A 16,212-nucleotide genomic window follows, 5' to 3' on the forward strand; every position below is an offset into this window, starting at 1 on the left:
CTGAACAGACAGCTTCCTCTGTTTTGTGCCAGAGTCCCAGGTCTTCTGGTGTGGAAGGTGGACGCCCTCTCATTTTCTTGGAAGGGGATGTTTCTTTATGCATTCCCTCCCCTTCCTCTAATTCTGAACACCCTGTTCAAGATTCAACAGGATGCTCCCAAAATCTTGTTGGTGACTCCCTTTTGGCCATGACAGCACTGGTTCTCTCTGCATCTGCATCTAGCCGGGGCAATCATCACAAGTTACTTCACAAGGTGGATCTAATCACACAAGACAAGGGATCTCTCATCCATCCCCACCTGTCCACATTTCAACTGACACTGTGGGCAATAGGATTTTGATTCCTCACAGGCACCTTTTTTCTGACGTTATGCTGCAAGTCCTGCAGGAGGCCAGGAAATCTACTAGTAGGAAATCCTACTTATGCAAATGGAAGAAGTTTTCTATTTGGTGTCTCTCTTATAACCTGGACCCACTTACTGTGGATGTTCCTTTGGTTCTCTCTAATTTGTGTGAGTTGCTCAATGCTGGTTTGGCCTATTCTTCTGTTAAGGCCCATTTATAGCTATCTCTGCTTATCTGCCTTTTTCACCTCCTTTAACTTCTAGATTTGAGTTTAAACAATTTCTTAAAGGCATCCTTAATATTAGACCTCCCAGGAAGCCTATTCCTCCTTCCTGGGATCTTAATTTTATTTTTGAAAAGTTGACTCAGGCTCCTTTTGAGCCTGCTGCTTCGGTTTCCTTGCTACATTGTTCCTGGAAGACTGTTCTTTTGTTAGCTCTTATTTCTGCCAGATGGGTATCTGAGTTGTAGGCCCTTATGCCTTGTTCTCCTTTTTTGGTCTTTCACGAGGACAGGGTGTCCTTGCACACTAACCCTTCTTTTATGGCTAAGGTGGTTAATGAGCTATCACTGATTCAGTCTATTAATCTGCCTACTTTTTCCCTTGTCTGCTATCTGACAGTGAGAGGGTTGCTGCATACTTTGGACATGCAGAGGCAACTCAAGGTTTATTTTGATAAGACTAAGGCTACTAGAAAATCTAATCAGTTATTTGTTTCTTTTCATCCTAGATCTTTGGGACTTGCTGTATCCAAGTAAATTATTTCTTCTTGGATTTCTAAAGCTATTTCCTTTTGATTCACTTTTCATGGCAAGAGCCTTCCTTCTTCAGTTAAGGCTCATTCTACTAGAGCTGTGGCTTCTTCTGCAGTTTTTCCAAGGGCTTAGATACTAATTCTATTCTTGAGGCAGCTACCTGGACTTCTGGGCTTACCTTTACCAAGCACTACAAGTTGGATGGTATGTCTAGATCTAGGGCTGGTTTTGTTAGTGCCATTCTTCATGGCTTTTTACGGGGCTGTTGTGCGCCTTCCTGCTCCCAAGTTTCCTCTTGAGCTTTGGCAGTCTCCCATCTGTAAAGAATATTGCAGCAGTGAATGTAAGGATATAGTACAGTTGTATAAAATCTTACCATAACGGTAGATGTCCTTGCCTTCACTGCTGCAGTACTCTCTCCCTCCCTCCATCCCCCTAGTCTTTTGCCTTCCTGGATGTACAGGTTACCTCTTGGGTTTTTTGGACTGTGTTCCCGCTGGGGCTTTCAGTACTAATTATGATAGGCCTGAATGTTACCTTTGATGTTCGGCATACCTTTTAAAAACAACAAGTAGTCTTTGGTAGAATGGCTGGATGTTTGGGCTTCCACAGTAGGGAATCCCATCTGTTAACAATACTGCAGCAGTGAAGGCAAGGACATCCACCATTATGGTAAGATTTTACACAACTATACTTTCTACAAATTCAACATTTTCTATACCAAGGTAGCTATTAGATATCACCACCTTAGAATTCAGGCAATTACCACTGTCTATACAAACCTTAATAGAGCCAGGCTGTTCGATTCTATGTTTTTGTTCACATCAGTATAGTTATCAACCTCATCACAGTTAGTCTGTAAAGGTACTTTGCATATCCTTTTAACTGATTTTTGCAATTCAGCCTCTATCTACGAGTGTTAATATGTATCATTACTGGCTGGATTGCATGGAGCAGATGAGACAGCACTGTCAACTACAGAAAAAGTCATTTTTAAAAAGGAAGACGAAGAAGAAGATGTATGCTTCTTATTCATATTATGTCTTGCTGACAAACATTTTGAGACACATTTTTTTTTCTTGCTCTTAAGAACCTGAACAGATTTCTTTTTCCTCTTCTTGGACTTGACTTGATTATAATCCTTACTTAAGTCATTGTCAGCACAGGTCAGTTCTTTAGAAAAACTATTATGTGTGAAAGCTTCTCCATTAAAGGATTCTAAATTGTATACTTCCTGTTTTGTGATTCTGCAAAACTCCAACCTCATATCTCACATCATCCAACTATTGAGTTTCAAATGCCATAATTGTCCTTAAGCTAAGTCCATTACTACAAGAGCACTTCTCTGATAGATCTGTCCTTGTACTTTCTAAAAAATACCGAGATCATTTAATGTACAACAGTTAATAATAACAGAGTGAAAAAGAGTCTTTCTTTCAGAACACACCACATCCTTTACACTTACACAAATATCCACTGTTCAATAGATTTTCATGAATATATGTATTTAATGATTCCATCACGTCTAGTAGAAAACAGAAACAAGAATAAGACAGTTTATATGTGTTGTTGACCTTTCTTGTTGGCCAGGTTAGTCCCGTTAGGCTAGTAACCTCTTTTCAGGTGAGACCTGAGATGGTATTTTACACTGCTTGACTCAACAATGAATATGAGTATGCATGTTAATCTTGGTAGGAGCACTCACAGTCAACACCCATATCACTTTAGGATTGTGATAAATAACTAAATAAAACAAACAGTCAAACCATAACAACAAGAGATGGGTCCAAGTAAATATTCCTAAACAACACTTGAGATAGGTCATATAATAATTTTACAGTTTGAAGACATGCAATCTGCTAAGAATTTTAGATTCCAGTAATAAACCAAAGATAAAACATTTCAAGGAACAGTCATTGTACCTTAACTTCTGGATATACAATCTTAAAAAAAGTAATATTAGCCATCAGTTGTATTCCTATATGTTCACCATAGCAATCATTTGCAACATACCTTTTCACTGAAATATTTTCAGTAATGCTGCTTTGCCTTGAATCCAAATAATCCCTATTTTCTATACATCATTCAGTGTTTTGAATACTCGCAATTTCCAGTTCATTGTTACAGAATGTTATCTGCTACAGTCGACTAAAATAATATTACCCGTTCAGATTTAGAAAAAATTATATTGTCATCATTTCACAATAACCATGACATCTTTGTTGTAGCTCTTTCTTCAAGGCTATAGTCAGATTTTGCCTCACAGTAAGACGCTGTCTGGTTCGATTCTCAGCTAGAGCGTCTTCTGCGTGGAGACATGCGTGAATGGGTGTACCTTCGTTGAAGGTTGTGCATCAGGGCTGGTAACTCGGCATGTAAAAATCAACTACCAATCATTAGCGGACCGGAGTTCCGCTGTGGCGACCCCTAACCGGGAAAAGCCGAAGGACACAACACAACAAATCTTGAATTTTGTTAAACCAGAACAAGACTAGAAAATATACTCCCATGTCCCTCCTTACACCACCAGTAGTAACAGTGTACCAGTGGAAACATCCTATTCAGTCTTTTTAGAGTACAGAATTCTTCTGAAAACACTTCCAGGCACAAACATTAAATCCCCTTCATCCAGTGACACATCACATCAACTGTCAAATACACTCCCAAGATGGATTCATCCAACTCATTGTATATCAGAGTACCATAGTCTTGTCTGACTTTACTGTTTCCTTAAATAAACTTGCTTTATTGCCTCACTCTAATTTTAACCCTTCCTTCTGTTAGTAAATGTAACTCCCACTAACTGTGTTAAACCCATTTGCTTTGCTGTCCAATCAATTCCTCATACTTATTTCAAATCATTGCTGAACCTATAATCAAGTGCTTCACACTTCCTTTTTTAATGTGCTTTTTGCTCCCATGCCCTCGGTCAGACATAACCTATATATTCCCCTGTACTGAGAATTCCACCAAGTAGTTGTCCAGATGGAGCTATGATTTAGACAGATATAAGTCTGCCTTGTGTCCTTACTAAAATTCCAGCAATAAGGATGTTTGTAATGGCCTAACCCCACCCGTGGCCTGGAGGATATGAAATCTGTGTCACAGCAGAAATTTAGAATGCCCTCCCCATGCAAGTTCAGACTTCTGCACATTAGTGTTGAAGTCTGCCTCCAGGTGATGGTTTGATGAAATTAATGCCCTTCCCGCAGCTATGAATTTGTATTGATGCCCTTACCACAAGAAACTGTGGTTGTACAAGGTCAGTGCCACCCTGCTCTCCCAAGGATGGGCGTGTCCATTCTTCCTTGCCAACTCAGTCAGATACCTGAGCTGCTAACTGATTCCAGGTCACCTGGGCCATAGTCAGGGCTTTATCCTTTCTCTAAGAGCCTGTCAATATACAGAACACTTTATTTCCAAATGATGTTTGAATACTAATTACTTTAGGCAATCACCAAGGTTGCAGTTTTTCCCACTGTAGTGCAACCTTGGAGTTGGTGAGAAACAAATATAACATGAAGGTGCAGGGGTACCTCCCAAAATGGGAAGTGCAGGTGGGGCTTGCCCTTGCAAAAAATCCCTCTTTTCTGTTCACTGAAAGTGTTTTTTAGCTATTAGTTTTATATCAAATGGCATTATGAAGAAATCCATTCAGTAGGTAACCTGAATCTCTCTACACCAACAAGATGGCATAAGTATTTTACAGTGAAACAACTCTTAGCTGTGCCTAAAAAAATAGCCTTTCTGTTTCTCCATTTTATTAAATGTATCTCCTCTTACAAGCTAACTCTACTAGATCCAAAAGACAGCAATAATACTGACTAGGTATTCAGTTCCAACCCCAGTAGGAAGATCACTCTGTTACTACTGCTTTCTTTTTTGTTTAAGATGAATCAAATCTCTTAGTACAATATATCCATAAAGAAAAACATTTTCCATTAAGCATTAAATACCTGATACATTATTTTCTTTTGTATTGCATCATATACAAGTATAGGTAGGAATGTTTGGACCTACTTCCTTCAGGAGTATAATTTTATTTCATGCCAACTGAGCTGTACTGCCAAAATCATAATCCAGTATCATACTTTTAATTGTTTGCAGGAAATTACCTGAAATATCAGCCTGAAATGCTTGAACTATATTGTACAGTTAAAAGTAAAGACTGAAGCTTCTGATCCACTTCCAACGCAGTTATCTTCTACATAAGAAAATCCACTTTTAATTGTTTCCTCATCTAATCATAAGTTAAATATGCAGATTCCAGGAAACTGCAACCCAGCCTTATGCCCAAGTACTTAGCCTGTCCTAAGTAAACATATTCTATTTTTGGAGCTTAGTTTTACTTATCTTATATATTGAAACCACAGCAAACAGGTCCAGCGACTAAAATAAATTATCTGTATCCTGCCTAGGGTTCATTAAATATACCAATGCATTATCAGCAAACAATGAAAAGTTTATATTGTGATATCCAAATAATCCCTTGAATGTGACTTTCTCACTGTGACTGCTAAGGGTTCCAAGTATAAGAAAAACAAAACTCTTGAAAGTGGATAACCTTACCTCATACTTCTGAGCAATTTAAAAGAGAAAGACAATTCATTGTGAACTTTAACTTGTGTGCCATAATTCTCATTAAATCTATTCCTTCCATATCAAACGAAAGTCTAAATGAACCTTTATTTAAAAAATCTACCTTGCCAAAGGTCTTACATCTGAAATTACTTTCATTTTTTATTTAATTTCTGTGATGCAGCTTGATTATCCATGATTTAAAAATAGCATCAAAGGCTGCTCATAGATTGTTACTAGGCATGCAGTCCAGGAGACCACTGAGGAGCCTAGCCCAATTTCCCATTTGCCCCAAAGCACTGTCTGGTTAAACTTGCGCAATGTCACACAGCAGGCAAATGTAGGCTGAGGAAATAAAACCTTATATGACAGGAAGCAGCTCAGTAACAACTCATAACCTTACTCCTCTGCACTAACTTATAAAAATGCTCACTGTTTTCAATTAAACATGGACTATATCCTGTCAACATCTTTACAAGAATTGCCACAAACAGCTTTTTATAATGTACAGCAAATAAATGAAATGCAAACCACCAAGGGGTAAATGCTCCCAAGCCAGTCACAAGTAAGCATGTAGAAAGAATAAATAATAATGCTTAGGAGCAACCCAATACAGAATAAAGTCTCCAGCATCGATCAAACGATAGTTAAATGGCAAAAATTATATCAAACGATAATTAAATGGCAAAAATCATTTTTGCCATTTAATTATCGTTTGATCGATGCTGGAGACTTTATTCTGTAGTGGGTTGCTCCTAAGCATTATTATTTATTCTTTCTACTAGCTTTTTATAATGATTTAATACTAAAATTTGTCTATACTAATAGGACAAACTTGCATTCTTTCCTGCTTTATACATACCACTAATCATCATCTCTTCCCATGAGACAAAAATATGTTTAGTCTCTAAAACCTTATTGTACAGCTTAAGTAAAAAAGGTGTTATTTTGTCTTAATGTATTTTCCACAATTCTACTGGAATATCACTATCTTCTATTTTTCTTATTACTTGCCATCTCAAAACTGTCTTCAGCTCTTCTGAGTTATTGGAGTTATCATCACCGCTGCTTACATAGGTAAATAAAGTTATCTAAAACAATTCTGCTGACTAATCTTACTTCCTTCTTAGCCTACCATGTCTGTCTTCCCCAAAACACTAACTTCACCTCATTTCTCAATTTCTTTTGAAACTACCCATTATGTCATCAGTTCTTACAGATCCATAGCTATCTCTACCAACCTTCAATTAATTGTTTACACCAAATAACCAAAATAAAATAGAATGTTTGAAACTGCAAGTGCCTTATCACACAAAAGCTGACAAATTTACAAAGTACATTCAAGTCACACTTGATGTGATACTACTATACGATGAATCTCTATTGCATTCAGTAAACATGCTTAGTAGTATTGTTCCCTTTATCTCTAGATCTTGAATTATTTATACTTATCAGAGTTATATGTATACTGCATCTCCCCTGATTTAGTATTTAAAATGGTAGTTAGTCTCATTATCTTAAAATAAGTATTCATATAAGACTTCCAAGATGTCTGCACACTGATCAATGGGTTGAGTAGAGCCCTCCCAGTGTGAAAACTGAAAATGAAATTAAAAATTAATAAATAAATAAGCCAGTAAATACAATCAACCTGTGTAAATCTCTGTTACTAGCTAGTAAATGAACTGTCTGGATGCCACATAAGAAGAATTTTCGGGAGCATAAGAGAAAGTTAATCAGAGAAGGAGAAAAAGTTTCAGCTTTGGTACAGAAGGTGGCTTCCAATAAGTTAGAGGAAAAATAAATTACATGGACTCAGAGGTTTTTAAAATAAGTGAAGCACTGAACAAAGATATAAAGTAAAATAACAAAAGACTGGAAAAAATAGAATAAGCTTTAACTGGCTACTCAGATGAACTGATAAAACAGAAAAAAATCAGAAGCTGAAATAAAAAAATGGCTGGCTGAATATGAAGCTTTTCAAGTAGAGCTGTTTCAAAAAAGTAAATAAATACTTCAATAACAGAATTAGAAGACAGGGCACACAGAGGAAACATGAATTTTCTGCTGTACCAGAGAAATCGAAATTAACAGACTGCATTAAAAATAAGCAATTGGGCTGGTGTTCCACAGCAGGATTTGCAAATTGAGAGGCATATGTATACTCCAAATCATTCCATAAGAAACAGCCAAGATAGCCTGCATTAGTAAAGATGCAATCCCACCAGCAGGAAGAATTGTTGCTGACAAAATTGTAGTGGAAGGGAAAGGTATTAAAACTCATGGACAACACAGTGTTTATTGTAAATGATTACTCCCTATACACCAGGTTGAAGAGAAGCAAGTTTATCCCAGTAACCAAGGAATGTTGAGAGGCCGGTGTGAAATTAAAGCTGTTGTACCTGACTTTCTTCTGAATATTTTTTTTTCTGGAGGATCAAATACATTTTTGGATGCAGAACAGTCTAAGGAGGAAATAAAAAAATTAGCCACCAAATAGTGAGTCAGCAAGCAGAAGAGGGCTCTGCTTCTTATACCTTTGACAGTAACAATGCCCAAAGAGAGACTTTGCCAGTAAGATTTTTTTTCCAAAGGAAAATGCTTGAACAACAGATAAAAGCACAGGAACTGGCAAGAAGAATCAGGAGTACCCTGGTCTTGAACTAGAGATCAGTGTTGCAAGATAATCAGGAAGACAACCAACAGCATAATGAAATTGGTGAATAACTGAGTGACTGCAAAGCATCAATTCCATTTATATGTACAATTAGACATTTGAAATGTGGCTTTATAAGAAGTGGTTGAGAAAGACAGGAATTTGGCTGATTTTGTTAAACTGGGGAGAAATAAAAAGCATATGTATCACTTTATATCATCATTGTTTAGAAGGAAATGAGGGGACTGAAGAAATAACTGAATGTAAAACAGTTGTTCTAAATACTTGCATAAAAAATTTCATGATGGAAATTGCATGCTATATTTTAAAGTTGTTTTGTATGGTACATGTCTTAAAGTTATTAAAGCAAGAAATTACTATTTCTAAGTTGTAAAATATCCAGGGTAAGAAAGACTGGACAGAAGCAAGTTAAAGTTAATGTAATGTTGTTATCTGTAGGCGGATTGGACCAAATTGGCCTTAGGTGTGAGTGTGCGCGTGTGTGTGCCTTCTGTGGAAGGTTGGGCACCGGGCTGGCAACTCAGCACCATAAAACTACATTGCCAATCATTCTGCTGAAACATTGTTCTGCTGTGGTGACCCCTAACTGGGATAAGCCGAAAGGAGATGATGATATATAGAATTAAGATAATAATTTTTCATTTTTATAGAGGTAGACATACACATTAATGTCCTTGTTTTTAAGCTTTAGGCAAAGGTTTTCCTATACAAATAGGCTTGAAAAATAAGATAAAATGATTAAGGAATGGAAATGATAGTGCTTTCTTGTATTTGCAAAGTCATAAGCTATCTTTTTTTCCATTAGTAGTGGTCTTCAGTAGGAAACAAGAAGTACACAGGTGCACATAATTAATCATGAGAAGGATGAACAATATGCTCAGAGTGAAATTTGCAAAGAATCTTTCATATATCTACAAAGTCACTAGCTGTTGTTTTCATTACCAAGTTGGAGAAAGACATATGTAACTGCAAGCAATTAACCATGACATCTGAACACTGTCTGTGGAGTGAATTGTATAATTAACATTGAAAGGTACATTAGCAAGTGGTTCAGTGAAATAAATGAAGTTTTAAACTTTTGGAAGTGAATAAGAAATACAAATAGTTGTCTCCAAAGCAGCATTGGTACTGTAATGCGTTTAATAAAACAATGCATAATTCAGTTATTTTATTTAAACGTAACCTTTAACTTTTTCTTAGGGCTAAAAGTTAATGTTTATTGAAAGCATGCAGACTGATTTTCAAATCTAAGAGGAGAACAGAGATAAGAAAAAATAGATAATAATTAATGTATGTGGGAACACTGGCCATAACATTCACTTTTGCATAGGTAACCTTCATTTTAGATTAGGTAATGCCTGTAGGTACAGCCACTGATTTGGGGCAACTGTTTCTTCTAAGTTCAAATGAAAAAAATATATATATTTTTGAGTGTTTTGGCTGAAACAATAAGTATTGAAAATGTGACATAGAGTCAAATGGAGATGAGAAGAAGCAACTACATAAGAGATCATCTTGCCAAACATTAAAGTGTGCATGAAAGTTAGAAGTTAGAATGTATACATTCAAATTAAATATCATGTATAATAGGTGGGAGTAACAGCTATTCTGTTCATATTATCATTGAATATAAATTGCCTTACACTTATGAACAAAAGTCAAAGAGTACTGAATTATACCAAGAAGTGTAGCATGTTGGCACTCCAAGATGGCTGCACATCAATCAACAGCTTAACTTCAGGTCTTCCATTGTGAAAAAAGAAACTGAAAGACAAAGGCCAGGAACTCTGACTTTTTTGGTAAATTCAGTTACTAGCTAGTAAGTGCACTGCCTAGATGCCAACAAAGAAGAAACTAAGACAGCTTGAAAGAAAATCAACTAGAAAAGGTGAGGGGAAAACACTGACTGTGAAGAATCCTGCAGATGTTCAACAAAACGCAGTTCAAACTCCATATTTGGTGTAAGACAATGCTTCCAGTAATCTAGAGGAAAAATAAGTCAAATGTGTTCAGAGCTAATTACAAGAGACTGGAAAAATGGAAGAAGCTTTAAAAAGATATTCAGATGAACTGATAAAACTGCAAAAATCAGATGTCAAAATGAAGAAAAGGCTGGCTGAGTATAAGTCTCAAAAAGAGATGTTTCAAAAAATGGTAGAATTAGAGGACAGAGCATGTAGGGAAAATCTAAGATTTTCTGCAGTACCAGAGAAACTAGAAGGAATAAACTGTATTAATTTTATAATTACACAAATAAGCAACTGCAGTGGTATTCCACAGCAGGAGCAGTTATTTGAAAGGACATACCATGTGTATGCTGCAAACATGGCCATGTGAACGCAGTCAAGACCCATGTTAGTAAAGATGCAAACCTGCCAGTAGAAAGAGTTGATCCTGACAAAACACTGGCAAAAGGTTAAAATTTAAAAAATTTGAGACAGAAGAGTGTTTGTAGGAAATGATTATTCACTGTACACCAAGCAGATGTGTAACAGATTTATTCCACCAGTCATGGAATGTTGAGAGGCAGGTGTGAGATTCAAGCAGCTGTATCCAGTTGTCTTCAGAATATTTTTTTTCCTGGAGGAACAAAGTCATTTTTTGAACCAGAACAGGCTAAGCAGGAACTACAACAGTTTATCCAACAAAAAAATGAGCCATCAAACAGAAGAGGACTCTGCTTCTAATTCTTATAGATTCATAGATTATTACTAGGCTAATGACCCAGATGACCTTTGTAAGCCTAGCCCAGTTTTCCTGAAAGATTAATGACATCCTGTATCCAAATAGGACATTGAGGGCCAGGCATTTATAAGCTACCTCTCTCTCCATAAAGGACTTTGGCATCAGGCACAGTGTAAATTTATTTTTCCCCATCTACTGGTCTGGATTGTGATTAAATTGGGTAACAGACAAAATCAGCTTCACATGGAAGGGAACCCTCTTCTGTTGGAGGGGCAATCTCTGGGATGCATATTTGTCTCTCCAACATGTTCTGTTTAAGTCATAGACAAAATTCAGGTTCCTAGACATTATATTTCTGGTACTGTTTGACTTATGAATTTGCAGAATATTCATAATTGTGGGTTTTTGTGGATGCCTTGAAAGCCAGGCATAGATCACACCTCAGCAATCTATAGGAGACTGAGTAGAGAGAAAGGGTTTTAAGATGCTCTGTGGAAGGCAGGTTTGTTATGCCTTATATTCTTTTTGTGAGGAACCATTGAGGTTGCTCTAGTTGCTGCATATTCTTGGACAGGTGCATACTGAAGGGAGGATTGTATTCTATGATCAGTCTGTTAAGGACAAAGTACAATGGGATAATGACCTCTTTAGACCTAGAAGCCATGCCCTTACTTATAAGTTGCCCAACATAAAAGGATTTCCTCACCACTGTGGCCATATGGTGGCTGAAGTTAAGGCTACTGTCTACATGCGTACCCAGATCCCTGACCACAGGGTCCACTCTTATGGGTGAACTATCAACATGGTAATTAGCTGGGATGACAGACTTCTCAAAGGATATAATTATGCATTTCTTAGCACTGAGTTTAAAACCATAGCTTTGGCACCATTTGTTAGACAGAGATGGACCTTCTTGAAGAATGCTAGTGTCTGCGGGGGTGTTGATGATAACCCCCAGCTTGCTATCATCTAAAAGCTTAGTCAGCCATAAACCTTCAGCTTTTGCTTCTACTTCAGAGAAATAGATGCCAAAAAGGAGTGGGCCCAGTACTGAGGTCTCCAGTAGCGACTGGCTTTTTGGTGGAAGTGGTCTCACCTATATGACCTCCTGGGTCCTGTCAGTGAGCCAGTTGGCTATCCAGCAGGTGATAATAGGGTTTATACTCAATTTAATGAGCTAGTCTGCAATTCCTGAGGGGAGTATTGTATCAAAAACTTTGGCCAGGTCAATGTAAGCTGTGTGCACAGTCTTGCCCTCATCCATTGCTTTGGTGACACTCTCAGATAAGTCCACCAGATATAATAGGCATGATCTTCTTTAATCAAAGCTGAACTGTGATGGCTCCAGCATTTGCAGTTACCTATGTCCTCATTTATCATGTCCATGATAATTCTTTCCATCTTACATATGAGGCTGGTCAGACTTATGAGCCTGTAGTTACCAAGATTGGTGGTTGGTCCTCCTTTGTGCCATAGAATGACTGTAGCCAACATCCGTTCCTTGGGCACTTAACCTGACAGATGGCACCACTTGATAAGTGATTCAAGTGGATGAGAGAAGTAATGTTTCATGCTATTTTATAAACATCCTCCTTTGGTTCTTTCATGCTGAGTTTGTGGTTTGAACATATTGAAGTAATTGCAGCCTTGCATCACCAGGGTGCTTCCCATGCCTTTGAACCATGTCTTTATGACTGCAGAGATGTCAACATCTTCCAATGAGAGGAGTGCTTCCAGGGAGTGCAGTTTATTGTTTAGACTCCTAGCATTAAGCAGCAGTACCTTGAGTTTATCTAGAGAGGGTTTTGTTATGCTGGGAGGTTGATTATTTTGACATAGCCTAAAAAGGCACAATAGGGGTGACTAATACCATTGTCAGTATCTGAAAGCCTAGAGGAGACAGGTGCAGACCATCTCTGGCAAGGCACAGTGGCCTGTCAACCATGTCTTCCCAGGCTGACAGATATTGTATCCCCTTGGACTGATACCAGAAGCTAAGCCAATTGTTAAAGTCAATCACTTTTTGTTTGTATTGTGGCATCATTCTTGGAGAAGGTAGAATGCTGCTTAAGGCTAGGCTTATATCTGCCTGTGACACATAATTTGAAAACTCAATCATTTTTCTTTTCATACAGTAAGTGAGGTACATCTCAAATCATTCACCCCCACATGGTTTATGACAGATTCATACCAGTACTTGTGGTTGACTGACATGAGTGCTTGAATGACTTGATGGATCCTGGCACTGACAGGCAGCTAACCTTAACCTGCTCCTTATCCAGCCTGGTGAGGGGAACATCCATGTGTCTCGCAATGGAGCCATCTATGACCAGTATGTTAGATTTTGTGGTGTTACACTTTATGGGCTTATTTGTTGAGACATTGGTGTGTGTGTGTTATTATGTGTTGTGGTTGTTTTTTGCATTGGTACATGTGTAAGTGGTTCCTGTGTGGGAGGCCTCTGAACTTGTGGTAAGTTACTAGTGAGTACCTCCACATATGTGGGCTTATGTGTCATGTCCTTATTTAGTGCAGGAAGTATGTATATGCTGACAACCTGTTTGGCATTCGATTTGTCCTTATGTGAGTGTCTGGCCTCCAGTTTCATAGTGTAACTACATCTCTCACATAAAGTATTTGTGTGTTTTATGAATAAATGGTTGTCAGTATACATATGACAATTGCTACATTGCCTCAGAATGCCCGTATCTATCAGGCTGGCCAGAGAGATGATGGGAAACTGCCCATCCATGATAGCAGGCTCTTACTGTATGTTTTATTAGGGAAAGGAATCAGTTAATTTGACAGGACTGTGTTGGTAGCACTGAGACTACAAGAGGGACCTATAATTTGTGTAGGTTAAGGTTAATCAATAAGGCAATGCTGCTCAGTGCTCAGCTGAGTTGCTCGTAGAGCAGCAGAAAAGCTTGGAAGGGTTTCACTGACAGTTGTTTAGGGAAAAACTGAGCTTCTAGGCTTTTGCGTCTATACAAGGGCACTGTAAACCACTGTTGCACAAAGAGCAGAACCACTCCAACATGAGGCTTAAATACAAGCAAAGAGAAACAAGTTTTAAGCTAACTACCAGTCAGGAAAGCACACAATAAGACTTCCACCAGCAATCCCCAACTCAGGCAGGATACATCAGCACACTTCTGCAACAAGGGTGCAGAAAAACACACGCTTTAATGTAGAATAGCTGGTTTGGAGCCCAAGTGTAACAAGACCACACAAACTACCTACAACAGCCCTACAACTAACAGATATAATGTAATACAGTGCAGTTAACTACTTAAAGCAGCAGCAGACAATACAGTGTTTTTTTGAAACTGCTGAAGTACAGTCACAGTATATAAGGGAAGTGCAAAAAGATGCTTACCACCCTTTTGTGTGCTTTCCAGCTCAGACTGACTAGGTAAACACCTACTGCCACTAAATGAATAATCCCAGTCCTCCCAATGTAAAAACACTGCATGTAAAGGAGTGTCCGAAGTGAAATGCTACTACAAACAAACTTAAACGATATGAAATGCTACCCAAAACACTTAAAGATATGGATACAGCAATGTACTTTAAACAGCTTATAAAAGTGTGATTATTCAATAAAAGTCTCCACTTTCTATAAATAAGCCAAAAGACACTCAATTGTACAGAATTCATAAAGGCACTAAAAACAAGATAAGCTGATTAATAAGCCCTCCAGCAAATAAAACTACATGCAGAAATCTCAAGTGTTTCCATAACCTAAATACAACTGGCTACTTCCCAGTGCACTAAATGGAAAATTGACTGACCTCTTGATGTAAAATAAAGTGCTTGCTAGAGTGTAAAAAAACTAGCTAGATAATGAATTCAGAGCACGTAAATCAGTAGAACAGACAATGAGAGACAAAATGTACTTTCTGAATATAAGCACAAGGAAAAGCAAATAAATAATTCAAGATATCAACAGCAGTGTAGAAAGGGAAGAGCCTATTAAGTTCAATTTACAGCAGGTGTGGGCAGCTTAAAATCACCAGGTTTAAAAATCAGATTAATGAAGGGGAGGGGAGGGGAAACACTAGTAGGAAATCACCAACAGTGCTTTAGTTTATGCCGGCTTGAAATCTTTTCAGAAAAAAGACAAAAGCCCAGAAATTCAATGTGCATTTAAGTATCATTCAAACAATTTAACCAATTAAAAAACATGTGAAATGTGCAGCCTAACTAATTAAATGTCTATCTCTCACACAGAACAAAATACCAAGCCAAGCAGAGTTCTTAAAACAGAAAGCAAAATGGAGCAGGTAAAACACAAAGCAGCTTTATCATTCACAGACAGGAAAATATAGGTTTACTTTCCTCACCCAACAGTGAATTAAGAGCAGTGCTTTAGATTATGCAGGTCTGAAATCTCTTCAGAAAAATTGTGGACCATAATCAACAAAGAGCTGAAGGAATTTATTTGGAAGGGGAAGAGGGCAAGAATTAAGTGGAATAACTTAATTCTCTCCATAGAACAACATGTTTTAGGATTGCTTGATTGGAAGAAATACTTTAGAGCTATGAATTAAGGTTTATATATATATATATATATATATATATATATATATATATATATATATTTATAAAAACACTCACATACAAACCATTATGAATCAAAGTGGAAAGGGATGATGCTGAAACAGGGATGAGTTTGAGAAGTAAGAAGAGAGTAGGATTTTGGATGCAGGTCCTTAAGGAGAATAATAACAACCATATAGAATATTATATTCATAAAGTGGAGAAAGTATTCTAAGAACTATGTCAACAAGGGAAGTGAGTAAAGAGATTTTATAAACAGGGATGGCTACAAGTCGGGGTATAGAAAATAGACAAGAGGGGACTGGAATTTACTGAAGAAAACTAGGAATGGAATGGCGGTATTGGGGACAAATAACTAAGATAGCTAGACATGAAAAGGTAATAGTGTGAAATATGACCAAGCAGAAGTTTGGACTGCAACTTAGAGACTGCCTATTTTTACCAGGTATTGATAACAGAGTATATGAAGACAGAAAGGGATAGAGTGCTAAATGAAAGACCAGTTCTGGCAGATGTTTTAATTGAGTCTAGAACAGAAGTTGCAGTTAAAATGAGAAATTAGTAGGGCATCTAAAACATTGCATGATAACTATAAGAATCACTCAGAG

The sequence above is a fragment of the Protopterus annectens genome, chromosome 4.part0, assembly GCF_019279795.1.
Source record: "Protopterus annectens isolate FY-2018-M chromosome 4.part0, PAN1.0, whole genome shotgun sequence".
Classification (NCBI taxonomy): Eukaryota; Metazoa; Chordata; order Ceratodontiformes; family Protopteridae; genus Protopterus; species Protopterus annectens.